This window comes from Balaenoptera ricei, chromosome 21 (assembly GCF_028023285.1).
Source record: "Balaenoptera ricei isolate mBalRic1 chromosome 21, mBalRic1.hap2, whole genome shotgun sequence".
NCBI lineage: Eukaryota > Metazoa > Chordata > Mammalia > Artiodactyla > Balaenopteridae > Balaenoptera > Balaenoptera ricei.
In genome coordinates this window covers 13,228,910-13,242,188 of record NC_082659.1, presented here as the reverse complement: position 1 = coordinate 13,242,188, position 13,279 = coordinate 13,228,910, and the positions used below count along the sequence as shown (strand labels likewise).

Below are 13,279 nucleotides of genomic sequence, written 5' to 3'. Positions count from 1 at the left end.
TGCAATTTTCCAATTCTCTATAGAAACCCGTGCAGGAAGTCACATGAGCTCCAAGGGCTTCTTCAAGCTCTGAAGCATCCCAAGAGTCAAAGCTTTGGTCTTGGCTTGACTGAGAACTGGATGGTACCCAAAAATACAGATTCGGAAAGGGAATTTTTATTTCATCTCACTGAAGACTTGTTGGAGGAGGGGTGAGATTCTAGAAAACATTTACCGATTGTTTGTGCCCCTGTGAGGCATCAAGAAAGCAATAGTCTTTGGCCTGCAACGCTGGTGGGCGTTAGAAATGCGATGACGGTGACAGCGTCCCCGGGGCCCTTAGCTACCTCATTCATTCATTCATTCATTCATTCACCAAACAGTGCTCCCATTGTGTGCTTGGCACAGTTCTTGGTACTTTGGGCACAGCTGGGAACAAAGCAGAAAACCCCCTCCCGGCCCGCATGGGGCTGACATGCTGGCATGCACCTGTCTTCCAGGTATAATTTCAGAGTATGGGGGGGGCAGGAAGGAATCAAGCAAAAGCGCGGAAAAGGAAAATTAAAGAAGTAGAAAAGCAGGAGGGCAGAAGCAAAGAATGAAGAAGCTCATGTCAGGGCCTGGAAGAATCCACCACACTTCTGTAGGGTGCCTCTGGTTGTTACCATGGTTATCGGTCTCTGATGGTCATCCTTGAAGTTGAGAGCACGTTTCTATTATTTTTGTGACATTCATATGTGACAGTCACAAAGCCTCTGTGTGGGTTGACTAAAACCCACTAGTGAAATCCAGTACTGAGGAAATGACCCAGAAATTCTCAGCATTCAGTTTTCTTCTCAAGACTGGGCATATCTACAAAAATTTCAAATATCTTACACAAAGGGTGGCAGGGACTTCATTTGACCTTGTGGTGAATTTATCAGAATATGGTCACAAATCTAGAAAGCAGGACCTGTCTCCATAGAAAACATGGAATCCAGAGGCAGAGGGTTGAGGGTCTAGGAAGATCTGAAACATGGGCATTGTTAGGACAGGCCTAGGTGGGGTGCCGCAGTAAGGTGCTCAGGCTGGCGTGAAGCTTTGAGTCTGTGGCCACTGGATGCCCGAAGTTTGTGGGCAGGGCCTGGCTACATGTGACAGTGTTTAACTTTCTCACTTTACCATTTTCCCAGGGGGCATCTCTACCCACTTGACTTCCCAGAGGACTCTTCACGCCATGCACAGAGTACCAAGTGGACTCCCATCTCATCTCTCCCAACACGTTAAGTTGACTCCTGGAATTCTGTTGGATGGAGAGGCCCTCCCTGTTGCAGCATGTGAGAGCCAATCCTGTGGGAAGGAGCTCAACCCCGGCCCTTCCTGCCCACTGCCCTGCCCCAGATATGTTTTCTCCAGCTCCCCACCTGGGTGTGCCCCTTGTTCTCCCAGATCCTGCAGCCACCACGCCTGGCCTCATTGAGCACTTGGATCATCTGAGCTATCCCAGTGCAAATACTGGAAAAGAAAAGAATGCTTGTCCACTGATTTCAGTCAAGACAATCAAGAGTGTTTTATAAAGATTGTTCAATGGCACGAGAAGGAAAATGGTAACAGAATTCACAAGCTTAGAAGGGAGTGAGCATGGGTCTCTCTGACAAGCATCCGAATTCTCTTCCCAGGCTGACTTGGGCTCAGGTCGCAGGCCCCAGCTGTTGGAAACTATGCTAAGCTCTTCACCTTTTCAGGTAATTTTAGCTGGCACTAATTGGACGTCTTCTTCTTTTAGAATCTGCCTGGAAAGTTGGAGGAATGTGGTGGGACAGTCTTGGGGCTACACTGGAGTTTTGATCTTCCTCTGCTTTGGTTCTGCCCATTGGATAAGGACAGTCTTACCTTACCTGACCTGTCTTTCCTCCTCCTACCTCACCCAGAATGACTGGTAAATAGATAGATGGATGATAGGAGAAATGTTTGGTGTAGAACATTGCTTGTTCATTTAAAATTATAAAAATGGTGAGTTTAGTATCCACTTGGATCAGGGGTGGGCAAACTTTTTCTGTAAAAAGCCTGATAATAAATAGTTTTGGTTTTCACTGTAGTTTCCTATAATAAATATTCATGGGTAATGGTTATAAGCCAGTTGCCCTTGAAACTGTGAAAACAGACTTTTCAATATTACAGAAAAGCTCTTTGCCCTTCTTTATAAACAGCTATTCTGTTCAGCTTTATGATGACAAGATACAGAAAATAAGTATCGATTTACCTTGATTGATATGCTAAAAGTTTTGTACATATTCACCAAACATTACCCTATTGTAATTATAAGATGAAGGATAGGCTGCCTGATCTATCTTCTTAAACCACCTGTATATCAGCTAAGGCTGAATTAAGAAATAAGTTGCCTTTAATTCCCATTTCTCTATTGGTTATGAGTTCCAGTTGTGTCATCTTATTCCAACTGGGTCAGTTCTGGACCTAATTAAATACTAAGGGATCAACATATAAATATCCTGTCCTTCTTTTGGAACCTCAGCTTCACCTACCGAAGAGTCAGGGAACTGTAGCTCTTTGGAGAGACTCTCCCTGGCTATTTCATCTAAGTAGTTCTGCCTACTAATCTCTAAACCATCACCCTGTTCATTTTCTTCACAGCAATTATGCAATCATGTAAAACAAATCAGAGTATTTTCACTCACTGTCAAAATTTTCACTCACCTTTCCCAATTTTTGTAGATATTCAGGATTTTAGATAGAATTTTATTAGTAGTATACTACATTTTTCATTGTATAATTTTTCTTTCAAATATAATGGAGCATTTTATTTGCTTTCTATTTTGAAAATATATTTAACACAACTTTTTAGACTTATTTCTATGATTAAATTAAAACATTCCCATTCACTTTTTCTGTATCATAACTTCTCCATTCTTGAGTCACCCCTTGTTAGAGAGGAGTTGAGTAATTTTTTTGCAGGTAAAAACATGTGGATAGTGTATTTTCTTAGCCCTTGCGGATGTGTTCATATCTTTTTATTGTTTTCTCACATGAGTAACAGGGAGGGCTTTCTGTAGAATTGTTTTTTTTTTTTTTAAATAAATTTATTTATTTATTTATGGCTGCGTTGGGTCTTCGTTGCTGTGTGCAGGCTTTCTCTAGTTGCGGTGAGTGGGGGCTACTCTTCGTTGCGGTGCACGGGCTTCTCATTGTGGTGGCTTCTCTTGCTGCAGAGCATGGGCTCTAGGTGCCCGGGCTTCAGTAGTTGTAGCACGCAGGCTCAGTAGTTGTGGCGCACGGGCTTAGTTGCTCTGTGGCATGTGGGATCTTCCCGGATCAGGGATCGACCCTGTGTCCCCTGCATTGGCAGGCAGATTCTTAACCACTGCGCCACCAGGGAAGTCCTGTAGAATTGTTGAGTCGAACTTATTATGTTTCAAACCTCTAGATGTAGCTCCATTGACTTCTGGTAATTACTGTTATGGAGCAAAAGTCTAAGGCCATGCTGATTTTGCATTTTTCTCTCCAGATAACTTAAAAAAAATCTGATTACTTATTTTGTAAATTCAAGCATTTCTCAAGGAAATATCCAGATGTTGGACTGTAATTTTCCTTGGTAAAGAATGAGTTTTTACATTTTTAGACTTAGGTATTTTTCATTTCAGGACACTATTCTTTTTTATTCGATCATTGTTTTTACTCAGTTGCTTTGGTTCCTTCTTTAGAAATACCAAGTATCCAGAAAAGAGTTCTGTATTCTTTGTCATCTTTCTCATCTCTTAATCTCTGCTCTCTTTCGCTCTGCGTTGTGGGAGAGTCTCTCAAGTTTGCCCCTCACAGCCTACCTTCTATTTTCTGCCATTTCAGTTCTGTTCTTCAGTACCTGCAGCGTGGTTTTAGTTTTGCTGTTGCATTTTTAGTCTTTCTTACTGTTCTTTCGTATTCATCTGCGTTGTCAAGCCAGACACCTGAGTCATGCTTGATGCCTTTCTGCCCTTCCTGACCTCCTCTAGTCCAGCAGTAGTTACAATTGTTTCAACCTCCAGATATTTTTTTCAACTGTCAGTTCGTCTCCATCTTTACTGCCATCACCTCAGTTCAAGGCACCATCATCTCATCCCTGAATTAAGATCGTCTTTTTGCTTCCTTTATTGTCTCTTCTCGTGTGTTCTCTATACTGTAGCAATGAATAATGTATGCATATATTTAAATATATGTATATGCATGTATGTATGTGCACAAATAGATACAAATACACCCACATGCACAAACATACACATACACATTTGCAGTCAATTTCCTTTTGTACCTAAAATTTAAAGTGCTTTTCCTGGCTGTAAAGGTCCTAGATGACCTGACCACTGCTTATGTTTCCAAGTTCATCTTGGACCATTCGCCAGGCACATTGGTGTTTTGTCAGTTCCTCAAGCACGCAGAACACTTTTTTTCACCCTAAGACCTGCTGCTTTCTCTGCCAGTAATGCGCTTTACTTGCTCTTTCATAGCTGACTCAGATGAAATACCACCCCTGTACAGAAGCCTTCCCTGACGACTTTATCTAAGTAGGTACCCCCTGTTATTCCCTAAATAAGCACCCTGTTCATTTTCTTAATAGAAATTGTCACATTTTATTTATTTATTTATTTATTTTTGCCTGCAGCTCGTGGGATCTTGTTGAGGCACCTCGTGAGATCAGTAGTTGTGGCACACAGGCTTAGTTGCCCCGCGGCATGTGGGATCTTAGTTCCCTGACCAGGGATCGAACCCGCGTCCCCTGCATTGTAAGGCAGATTCTTTACCACTGGACCACATGGGAAGTCCCTCACATTTTAAATTATTTGTTTATTATTGTATTGTCCATGAACCCCACCTAAGTATAACCTACATCCAAAGTGGTATTATGTCTGTTTCACTCATCTCTGTATTCTCCACCCCTAGCACAGCGCTTGGCTCAAAATGGGTTCTTAATAAATACTTGTTGAAAGCATTAGTTTATCTCATATCACTCAATTTTCATCTTCACTTCTTCCTTTATGGTTTCTTGCCCTTGCTTAATAGAGGCTATATCTTTTTTTTTTTTTTAAGTTTTTAATTATTTATTTATTTATTTATTTTTGGCTGTGTTGGGTCTTCGTTTCTGTGCGAGGGCTTTCTCTAGTTGCAGCGAGCATCGCGGTGCGTGGACCTCTCACTGTTGCGGCCTCTCTTGTTGCAGAAAACAGCCTCCAGATGCGCAGGCTCAGTAGTTGTGGCTCACGGACCCAGCTGCTCTGCGGCATGTGGGATCCTCCCAGACCAGGGCCCGAACCCGTGTCCCCAGCATTGGCAGGCAGATTCTCAACCACTGCGAATAGAGGCTATATCATTTTATATCCTATAGAGGTTGCCAGTTCTTTGAATCTTCTGGATTCTGCTGTAGACTATTTTTAGAGAAACCATTCTTCTGGATCATCAAGATAAAATCCCTTTCCTATTTTTTGTAGCTTTTTAGAATTAGCTCCTTCCATAGGGTTGCCGCCTTTATTTGTTCATCCTTAAATGAAGTGACATCTGTGTAGAGCTAGTATTTGTAAAGAGACAGGGCGAGCTGATTATCCGTGGTCACGTCCCCTTGTATGGAATCTCATTCTTGGACCAATAGCCAGAGGGTAGGTGGACAATACAAGTTCCTGTTCTCAATTTCTGGCAAACTTTCACCTGTAGAAGCTCTGTTTTACCAGACTGCCAACTTCTCCTACCTTGTCTAATTGGTTCTCTGATACTGTATTCTGAGTCCAAGAAGTGCATGGAAAACTTAGGTTTCTAATATACTGTTAACCAGTATATTTCGTCCTCTTCTATTACTTAGAGAACTTGTGGGCACTGTTTTTCCTAAAATGTGATGAGCTAACCCCAGTTCCTTCTACTTTCTGCACAGGATTTTTGTTTTTTTAATTTTTTAAAAAATTATTTATTTATTTATTTACTTATTTATGGCTGTGTTGGGTCTTCGTTTCTGTGCTAGGGCTTTCTCCAGTTGCAGCAAGTGGGGGCCACTCTTCATTGCGGTGCGCGGGCCTCTCACCATCGCGGCCTCTCCCATTGCGGAGCACAGGCTCCAGACGCGCAGGCTCAGCAATTGTGGCTCACGGGCTTAGTTGCTCCGCGGCACGTGGGATCTTCCCAGACCGGGGCTCGAACCCGTGTCCCCTGCATCGGCAGGCAGACTCTCAACCACCGCGCCACCAGGGAAGCCCCAGGATTTTTGTTTTTTAAAGTTCTTCCTATCTCTGAATGAATATAGATTAAAAGGGGAATGGGCTAGGAGTGGAATCACAACGAAAGAGGAACTTCTGTGTGATTTTCTGGTTGTTTCAGGGCTCAGATCCTGGGTCCCGGAAGGAGAGGGCAGACTGCAGGGTTGGACAACATATCTTCCAACTTCTTTTATGTGGTCTCAGTTTCCTGAAGTGAAACCTGGATGTGCTTGAGGAGGAGACTGTGGGTAGGTGTTCCTTCCACTCAGTTCTGTCTGCTGTGCCATTAATGCAGTTTGTCTACATTTTCCATTAGATTATCTGTTAAGCCTAGATTTGGTGATGGTGTAAATTTTTGTTTTTGTTTTTCCCTGGGCAGCTGAGAGAAGTTGCATTTTAGGGTTGCTGATCAGATCTCATTACAAAACAAAAATGTATTATTTTTTTATGTGAGACAGTGACATGATTTTCCTCAAAGCAGCATAAATAATTATAAAATATTAAATACTTTTTCTCAGTCAGCTGTATGTTAGGAACTGGCACTAAAGGAAATTAGAAGAGAAGTTTCATATTTATATATTTGGTTGAGACTATTTAAAGCCTTTCTTCCTCATAGGTACAGTAGATTCTCTTATTTTCCTCTGTGCTTTCTGTCCTGATTAAGGGAAGATCAACAGCAAGTGCCTATTTCTCTTTGAATGAATCTCTCCCCCTTGCCTTTTCTATTTTCAACTATGTCTGAACAAATACGGGCTGGAGAAACATAGATTTTAAAAACCTTGAACAGGTCAATAAAAAGGCTATTCTGTTTTCCCAGGGTTTTTGGTGATTATTATGGGGAAAACAGAACCACTGGAGCCAGAAAGCATGTATTTATCACTCAACCACAGAGAGAACTTTAAACATACATTTTAAAATATTTTATTATATAAAATATATATTTAATATATGTAATATAGAATATATTCAACAGGTGTTTTATATATAATTGGAGTTACAAACTATGTATTTATCACTCAACAGCAGAAAGAGATTTAAATATGTAATATGTACAATTATATATAAAATGCAGTAGATAAATATACATTTAAATATGTACCCTATACATTTATACATAAAATAAATATATAAGTGTATTTTACATTTTACTTATGTAATATATATTAAATATATATTTTATGTTAGAATATATTTTAAATATATTTTTAAAATTCTCATTGTTGAGATAAACACGTTTTGTATCTCCCCTGGTTCTGTTTTCAATATATATGTGTATCTCCATTGTATTTACTTTTAAGACAATAATCTAGGGGCCGAAATGGAAAAAGTTCAGCTCATGGCGGCCTTACAGACTGTAGACTGCAGGTTGGCAAAAAAATCTGGTTGGGAGCCAGTGGGCTTGGTGAGCAAATCCTTGCAATAAGCCTTTGACATTGTCAGGCTAAGGCCATTTGAGTTGAAAGCCAGTTCAGAGCCAAAGGATTAAGATTTTATTTTGAAAATAGAGCTCCACCTAGTGGCCATTTGAAGGCTGACTTCTAAAGTTGAGTTCTAAGAACCCACCAGTTTGGGAAGCACCTCTCTGAACTTGTTTTCTTTCTGCTGTTATTTTCTACCCCTGTACTTGCACTAGATTTCGGCTTCCACTCGCCCCCTGGGTCGGGAACCCTTCCAAGTTCCTGTTCTCAATTTCTTATGTCTGGACAATGAGGGCAGACACTCCCCAGAGTGTCATCAGATGGAAGGACGAAGGGTCAGGGCTCACTTTGGTCGCTGCTTGATGGTTATTAGACGCCTCTAATATTGGAGGCTGGTGGTGGGAAGAACACTGGGCCGAGACTCCCAGGACACCCGGGTCTCTTCCTGGCTGTACCATTGACTGTATACTTGTTTCCCTCTTCAGGGCTCAGAGCTGTCATCTATGTAACTAGAGGCCTGAAGGATGAGTCTCTGAAGGGCACCATCCAGTTCTGAGATTCTGTGGTTCTAGAGAGTGTTCGGGAAGGAAGAGGGACTTTAGACCTTGGCATCTGCCGTTTCTCAGGGGCAGCTTATTCTACAAGCTCAGTTGCTCTGAGGTCGGATCATGGGGCTGGCCTGGGACCCAGTGAGAAAATGTCCAAGCACAAGCCTCCTTGGACAGCTCTGGTTACTCTAGGGAGGGGGTGGGTGCCCGTGTCCTCTTCACAGGGACCAGGGGCAGCAGATTTTGCTGACGGAAGGGTTCTTGGAAGTGGTACCTAAGGGGGAGGAAAGCCAATCTTTAAAACGGCCAAGCATGATGAGGGACTTATTTTAAATCTATCAAATTAACAAAGTTTTTTTTTTTTTTTTAATTATGCTTAGGCAAGGGTGTGGCGAGATGGGCAGATGGATGGGATTATAAACATGTTGACCTTTTGGGGGCAACTTGGTAACATCAAGAGCTTTGAAAATGATCATTACCCTTTTCTTGGAATTTCAATTATAGAGGCAGAAATATAGACAAAGATTACTGTACAAAGCTATTCATGCAATTTTCCATTATGTTAGAGAAAACTGGAAGCAACCTAAACGTTTAGCTTTAGGGAACAGGTTTAATATGGAGGTATCCAAATGTTATTTTTGTAGTTTTCCATGGAGGCTTTCTTCAATTGGAATATTAGGTGAAAGTCTAATGTGCAAATGGATTGACCGAAGTGGGGAAGGGGTTCTGTTCCGGCGCCTCACTGGACTGAGGACCCGGTCAGTCCCCACTCTCCACTGTGACGCCTCCTGAGGCATTTGCATGGAGAATTCAGGACTCCGTGGCGCAGCTCACAGCCACTAACTTGGTCAAGCTCCGGATACTGATAACAGCATTTCACTGTGACTGGTGGAATTCTGGATGATTCTTTCCTTGATTCTTTTACTTTTCTGTACTTGCCAAATTTTTCATCATGATAATATATATTTTTTTACTGCCACTGAATATTTATTTTAAGAAATTAAAAATAATGTTAGTTTATTATTTTAGAATTGGATGTATAATCGTCACACATATCTACCATCCAATTTGTGTCAGCTGGCCACCATGTTTTTTTCTTCTTGGCAGATCTCCAGGCTTGTGTGAGAGCCTGAATAAACAGAAAAGCAATATGAAGAAAAAAAAACCACTCAGAATCCCACCACCTAGAGAAAACTATTGATAGCATTTTAGTGTATTTCTTTACACTTTTTTTCCTAAGTGATATATATGTGTGTATACATAATATGTATGTATTATTAAAATATTACATGAAATAAATTTATTATGTATCTTACATATGACATTTTATTTATTATAAAGTTTTCATCCTATTTATTTTTGTAAACATTATATTGTATAGTCCCAAAATATGTTTTGAAAACATGATGTTTAATGGTTTATCAGTATTCAATTCTATTTATAAAATGTAATTTTATAACCACTATTTTTGCTATAATAGACAGCACTAATGTGAACATATCTATACCTAAATCTTTTCTCTATTTCTAATTATTTCCTTAGATTGGATTCCTAGAGAGAAAATGGCTGGGCCAAAGATGATGAATGTTTTCCAGGCTCAAGAAGCCTGTGGCTCAATTTCCCTCCCATCAGTGATTATAACACTTAAAAAGAAGTCCTCCCAAAAGTAAGTGACCAAGTGACTTTACTTTGGTAATCATTGATTGATTTAAGATTAGAAATATATGTAAAATGTGGCCTGTTCATTAGGAAACAAGTCTATTTGTTTAGACAGTAATTATAAACCTACTAAATGAACGTACATTTAAATGCTTTTTTAATTTGTTTCGAATGGAGCTATAATCTGTTGACTGCTAAAGAGTCTTTGCTTTTATCAGCATATAGTCCATTAATATTGTATAGTTAGTTAAAGAAAGTAACTGCTTTTCTGTTGCCTGTTACTAGCTGCAGTCAAGCCAAGACTGACAGCATTGTTTTGGACAGAGAATTAAGGCAAAGTGAGTAAGCAAGCAACCCCCGCAAACTTACTGAGCGCGATCTCTGGCTGCACAAAACTTTGTGTTACGCACTGTGTTTTCCGTCCACTCATTCTCAGAAGCTCGCCTCTGCCGTTGCTCCGTATTCACGAGCGTAGATCATACAGAAGGAAGCTGTCTTCCGTGGAGACGATGCTCCTCCCTCTTAGGTCTCCGCGCGTCTCCTTCTGGCTGGAGCGTTTCCCTTCACCGACTAGATTGTCCTAGAACCTGTGCAGAACACTGTTACGTTCGAGCACTCAGATTAGATGCTGACGGTGAGCAGTGGTTTACATAAAAATCCACATACTCATAGTTTTTAGAAAGTGACTTCCTCGGAACTTTTCAAGGACAGCAGTCCCCCGAGCCTAGCAGTGTCTGACACAGGATGTACTCAGTAAAGAATCATTGAATTGAAAACCGTCTGAGCATGTAAAGGTGGCTAACGGTATGGAAATATTTTGAACGTTATTCATCTTACTAAAATAATTGGAAAAAATAGATTGGAGGAAATTAAGCTTTTGTCTTGAATTTTGGAGAGGTTTTATTTTTTAAACCTCATCAAGTGTTCATATCTCTGTTCCGCCCGAATCATGAACAGGAAATTTCAAAACATAACAGAGACCCTGTTCTTGCTGCTCCCATGTGGCTTCGTGTGACTTTCAGCCGCAGCTCTGCTGGCTGTCCTTACTGAGGCCACTGCTTCTAAACATAAGTCAATTTAAATAGTGTAACAGTGATGGTGCCTTACGTTTGTAGTTTGCAAAGATTCCTCATGTATATTATTTCACTTAATTCTTTAGTAATTAATGAAAACAATTAATACTTAATGCAGTCATGTGCATTAAGTATTAGTGTCTTTGTTAGTAGCTCTGAGGCTGCAGGAGAGTCTCTTAATGTCTGTGAATCTTAATTTCCTTACTGCAGAATGGAAGTAATAGCACCCACCTTACAGGACTGTAAAGGATTAGAAATAGTGCATGCAAAGTGCTTCTTATATGTTTGGTACAAAATAGTTGCTCAATGAATAGTATTATTATTTTTCTTACTACCACTACTACTACTACTACTACTACTACTACTACTATTACTACTTCTAGTATGATTATTACTCCTCCTTTGTTGATGCTCTCTGTCTCACAATCCATGTTTTGGACACATTTCCATGACCTAAGGCTCTGGGGCTTTGATGATTTTGACCCTGTAATCTACCCTATAAGCTGAGGGCCGTTCCCCCACTTCCCATGCCCAGTCTTGGCTGGTGGCATGGTGACTGCAGTGAGGGGTCACCCGTGGTCACTCTGCTCATTTTCCAAGAGGGACCCTGATAAGTAGCAGTGGGCCTCAGGGAACAGCTGTGGGTTCTCAGGCCTGTCCCTTCCCAGAGCTCAGTGACCCAGGTGTGGGCACTGTACCCAAGTCAGGCCAATCAGACCCCTGTAGCTCTGGTCGCAGTGGCTGGTCCCGAGGGTCTACCCGTGTGAGCCAGGCCCATGAGAATCCCTCCCCGGACTTCGTTGACTTGCAGTGCAAGGAAGGAGTCAGTCCTGCTGATCGGGAATTAGAGGCTCCGGAGCTGACGGAGTAGGCCTGGTTCTCTAGGAGAGCCAGTGGGAGAGTCTGGAGCCAACGACAGTGATTTTTTTTTTTTTTTTTGGCTGCGTTGGGTCTTCGTTGCTGCGTGCGGGCTTTCTCTAGTTGTGGTGAGCAGGGTCTACTCTTCGTTGTGGTGTGCGGGCTTCTCATTGCGGTGGCTTCTCTTGTTGCAGAGCACAGGCGTTAGGTGCATGGGCTTCAGTAGTTGCAGCACGTGGGCTCAGTACTTGTGGTACACGGACTTAGTTGCTCCACGGCATGTGGGATCTTCCCGGACCAGGGATCGAACCTGTGTCCCCTGCGTTGGCAGGTGGATTCTTAACCACTGCGCCACCAGGGAAGTCCCAACAGAGTGATTAGACACAAGAGATTGTGGGAGAGACCTTCTAGGATGGTTGTCCCTGGGACCAGTTGCATCTGTCCCCTCTCGGGGTACACTGAGCTCTCCATGCTCCCCAAGTATAGTCTCACGCTGCACCTAAGTGAACTCAGGCCAGCTCTCCTTCTCTTGCAGCAGCAATGACAAAATTCCTGGTTAAGACTCCTGGAGTCTCCAATACCAGGAAGGGGAAATCAGATACTCCCTGCCCCCATTTAAGGACAGGCCTAGGGACTTCCCTGGTGGCACAGTGGTTAAGAATTGCCTGCCAGTGCAGGGGACATGGGTTCGAGCCCTGGTCCGGGAAGATCCCACATGCTGCGGAGCAACTAAGCCCGTGTGCCACAACTACTGAGCCCGCGTGCCACAACTACGGAAGCCCATGTGCCTAGAGCCCATGCTCCGCAACGAGAGAAGCCACCGCAATGAGAAGCCTGTGCACCACAAGGAAGAGTAGCTCCTGCTCGCCGCAACTAGAGAAAGCCCGCGTGCAGCAACAAAGACCCAACGTAGCCAAAAATAAATAAATACATAAATTTAAAAGAAAAGAAAAAAAAAAAAAGGACAGGCCTAACTCTTAATGGTTTATATCAAATGCTCAAGACAAGTGTATAGCTTAACCCATCAGCGCCCGTGCCCCAAGGAACCTGACTCTAGAAGGCTGTTGTGCTCTGGCTGGATCAGAAGTGACTGCGGTGACCTTCTTGCTTGACCCCTGAACTTCTGGATCTGAACTTCTAGAGGCCCGTGTGAATAACAGACTGAATATGCTGTTTTGCTCTGAAGTGGACACACAGTGTTTGATTCGAGGAGAACGCGCGCCCCCCACGGCCTCCCCCAAGCCTGTGGCAGACATTGCCAATCAATCACAGCACTCTGCAGTCGAGCATCCCTCTCATCACAGCTGTACTTGCTCTTCTTGGAGAAGTCACCAGGTTCGTCTTCACGATTGAGTGGGCTTCCATGTCTGAAGACCACACGGTGTAAAATGGCTATCTTGGATTCAGCTCTTAGTGAGTTCTTTGCAAATGGATAGTATACATTCCAAAAGGCTACTTCAGCTTCTGAAAGTCAAAGTTAATACCCAGGGAAGGTGAAAATCTACTTTAAAGTTGCCATTGAAGGCGGGCTGGGC

General features: G+C 42.3%; 1 protein-coding gene across 1 annotated transcript in view; it reads left to right on the top strand.

The window, feature by feature from the left end:
* The first annotated feature begins 9,736 nt into the window (after positions 1–9,736).
* Positions 9,737–13,279, top strand: part of ENPP6 (ectonucleotide pyrophosphatase/phosphodiesterase 6) — a 116,633-nt gene continuing 113,090 nt past the window's right edge. The window contains exon 1 of the mRNA XM_059909250.1: positions 9,737–9,820. The gene's annotated coding sequence lies outside the window, so the exon portion shown is untranslated. The remainder of the gene's footprint in view (positions 9,821–13,279) is intronic.